This window comes from Lathyrus oleraceus, chromosome 6 (assembly GCF_024323335.1).
Source record: "Lathyrus oleraceus cultivar Zhongwan6 chromosome 6, CAAS_Psat_ZW6_1.0, whole genome shotgun sequence".
Taxonomy (NCBI): domain Eukaryota; kingdom Viridiplantae; phylum Streptophyta; class Magnoliopsida; order Fabales; family Fabaceae; genus Lathyrus; species Lathyrus oleraceus.
Window position 1 is genome coordinate 57,286,712 of NC_066584.1, and position 3,730 is coordinate 57,290,441.

Here is a 3,730-nt window from a genome sequence, read left to right on the forward strand (position 1 = left end):
TGTGCTTCATCTAGAGTTCTACTTGCGTAATATATAACATGAAGCTTTTTATCCTTTCGTTGTCCTAAAACATCACCTACAGCGTAATCACTAGCATCACACATTATTTCGAATGGTTCATTCCAATCTGGTGTCTGCATTATGGGTGCGGAGATCAGTGCTTGTTTAAGTGTTTGAAATGCTTCTAAACATTTATTGTCGAATATGAATTCAGCATCTTTCATTAATAACCCGGTTAAAGGTTTAGTTATTTTAGAGAAGTCTTTAATGAATCGTCGGTAGAAACCGGCATGTCCTAAGAAGCTTCGTACTTCTCTCACAGTTTTCGGGGTTGAAGATTTTCGATTACCTCTATTTTAGCTTTGTCTACTTCAATTCCTCTGTTCGAGATGATGTGTCCTAAAACAATTCCTTCTTGTACCATAAAGTGACATTTTTCCCAATTAAGTACTAGGTTTACTTTTACACATCGCTCTAGAACTCTCTCTAGGTTTTCAAGACATTCTTCAAAGCTTTGTCCGCATACGGAAAAGTCATCCATAAATACTTCCATGATGTTTTCTAGAAAATCGGCGAATATTGCCATCATGCACCTTTGGAAAGTTGCAGGAGCATTACACAAGCCAAACGGCATTCGTCTATAAGCGAAGGTACCAAAAGGGCACGTGCACGTTGTCTTTTCTTGGTCATCAGGGTGAATTGGTATTTGAAAGAAACCTGAGTAACCGTCTAGATAGCAGAAATGAGAATGTTTTGCTAATCGTTCTAACATCTGGTCAATGAATGGTAAAGGGAAATGGTCTTTTCGGGTTGCTTTGTTTAGTTTCCTATAGTCAATGCACATTCTCCATCCCGATTCGATTCGTTTGGTTATAGTTTCTCCTTTTTCATTTTCGATGACTGTTACACCTCCTTTCTTTGGTACTACGTGTACAGGACTAACCCATTTGCTATCAGATATAGGATATATGATACCTGCCTCTAATAACTTGGTTATTTCCTTCTTCACTACCTCACTCAGGATCGGGTTTAGTCTCCTCTGGTGTTCCCTAGAAGTTTTACAGTCTTCTTCTAGCATGATGCGGTGCATACAAATAGAGGGACTTATTCCTTTAAGATCGGTGATGTTGTAACCTAGTGCGGTTGGATATTTTCTTAAGATATGCAGGAGTTTTTCTGTTTCGAGTCTTCCTAGGTCAGCATTAACTATCACTGGTCGTTCAAGCTCTAAGTCTAGGAATTCATATCTCAGATTCTTGGGAAGTGTTTTCAGGTCTAAGGTTGGTTTCTTAAGGCATTGCGTAGGGTCCGGTGTTATTGCTAAACATTGGTTAAGTTTGTCTTCTACAAGATAGTCAGATGATTTGTCTTTTTCTAACTCCGTTTCTTTTATGCATTCATCGATGATATCCATGAAGTAACATGTATCTTCTATTGCAGGTGCTTTCAAAAATTGGGAAAGAATGAACTCAATTTTCTCTTCTCCTACTTCAAAAGTGAATCGTCCTCGTTTCACGTCTATGATTGCACCGGCAGTTGCTAAGAACGGTCTTCCCAGTATAATGGGTGTAACTTCATCTTCTCTAATATCCATAATTATAAAATCAGTTGGAATGTAGAATTGACCTATGCGCACTAGAACGTTTTCAAGAATTCCTACAGGATATTTGACGGAACGATCTGCTAGTTGCACAGACATTTTAGTTGGTCGTAATTCTCCCATTTTAAGTCTCTTGCATATGGATAAAGGCATAACACTAATACCGGCTCCTAAATCGCATAAGGCTTTGTCAATGACAAACTTTCCTATGTGACAGGGTATAGAGAAACTACCTGGGTCTTTAAGTTTAGGAGGCATATTCTGGATTATAGCGCTACATTCAGCGGTGAGTGTAACGGTTTCGCTATCTTCAAGTTTCCTTTTATTAGAAAGAATTTCTTTTAAAAACTTGGCATATGAGGGCATCTGCGTAATAGCTTCTGTAAACGGAATTGTGACGTTTAATTGTTTTAGTAGGTCGACAAATTTTTTGAATTGGCCCGCATCTTTGGTTGTAATAAGCCTTTGAGGGTAAGGGATAGGTGGTTTATAAGGTGGCGGAGGTACATAAGGTTCCTTCTTTTCTACGGTTTCCTTGTTACTCTCTTCCTTTTCCTTAGGTTCACTTTCCTCCTCAGTTGACTTTTTAGAGTTTTGGTTTTCTATCCTTGGGTCAGACGGTCCTTCCACTTCCGTTCCACTTCTCAGTATAATTGCATGAGCGTGGCTTCTTGGGTTAGGTTGGGGTTGGCCAGGAAATGTACCAGTTGGGGCAGCAGTAGGCGCTTGTTGTTGAGCTACTTGTGAAATTTGCGTTTCCAGCATTTTGTTGTGAGTAGCCAGGGCATCTACTTTACTTGCTAGTTGTTTAATTTGTTCGCCAGTGTGTACATTCTGGTTTAAGAAATCTTTATTGGTTTGCTGTTGAGAAGGTATAAAGTTTTCCATCATGATTTCCAAGTTGGATTTCCTAGGGGCGTTATTGTTAGGTGTAGATGGGATCGGCTTCTGATATCCCGGAGGTATAGCTAGGGCTTGATTTGGAGATTGTCCAGGTGCGTATAAAGCATTATTACTCTTATATGAAAAATTGGGATGATTCTTCAAATTTGAGTTATAGGTGTGCGAGTAGGGGCTTCCTTGAGCATAATTTACTTGCTCCGCTTGGATTCCTGTTAGGAGTTGACAATCTGCAGGAGTGTGAACTTGGATTCCACAGACTTCGCAATTCTGAGTTATGGCAGCTACGGTGGCTGGAGGTGATACATTTAAACTTTCAATTTTCTGGACCAGAGCATCCACTTTTGCATTAACATGATCAAGGTTACTTATCTCGTACATGCCAGTTTTCGTTTGAGGTTTTTCTACCATTGTTCGTTCGCTTCCCCACTGATAGTGGTTTTGAGCCATGCTTTCGATAAGTTGGTAAGCGTCATCATAAGGTTTGTTCATTAGTGCACCACCTGCGGCGGCGTCTATTGTTAACCTCGTGTTGTACAGGAGACCATTATAGAAGGTATGAATTACTAACCAGTCCTCTAAACCATGGTGTGGACAAAGTCTCATCATGTCTTTGTATCTTTCCCATGCTTCGAAAAGAGACTCGTTATCTTTCTGTTTAAATCCATTTATCTGGGCTCTTAACATAGCTGTTTTGCTTGGCGGAAAGTATCGAGCAAGAAAAACTTTCTTCAACTCGTTCCATGTGGTGACTGAGTTGGAGGGAAGAGATTGAAGCCATCTTCTAGCGCTATCTCTTAACGAGAAAGGAAAAAGACGAAGTCGAATTGCCTTTGGAGTGACACCATTAGCTTTAATAGTATCAGCGTATTGGACAAATACGGATAAATGAAGGTTTGGATCCTCGGTAGGATTTCCAGAGAATTGGTTCTGTTGCACTGCCTGCAACAGTGAAGGTTTGAGTTCAAAGTTGTTTGCTTTGATTGCGGGTGGAGCAATACTTGAATGCGGTTCATCTTGCGATGGAGCGGCATAATCTCTAAGAGCACGAGCTGGTTCTGCCATCTCGGGTATCGAAGGGAAAATATTTTTGAAATCGGGAAGTTCAACAGGAGGGAGATTGTTTGCAGCACGATATTCCCGAATTCGTCGTAAGACTCGGAGATATAGTTCGATATCGTTGATTCGTAAGTAGAACGGCTCGCCTTGTGAGCGAGTGTGTGGCATATA

The 3,730-nt window shown here is 40.4% G+C and overlaps 1 non-coding gene across 1 annotated transcript; it reads left to right on the forward strand.

The window, feature by feature from the left end:
• Window positions 1-3,080: 3,080 nt before the first annotated feature.
• LOC127099820 (small nucleolar RNA R71) lies at window positions 3,081-3,187 on the forward strand. The gene has a single exon (XR_007794287.1). It is a non-coding gene; the product is annotated as a small nucleolar RNA R71 (small nucleolar RNA).
• The last annotated feature ends 543 nt before the right edge of the window (window positions 3,188-3,730 follow it).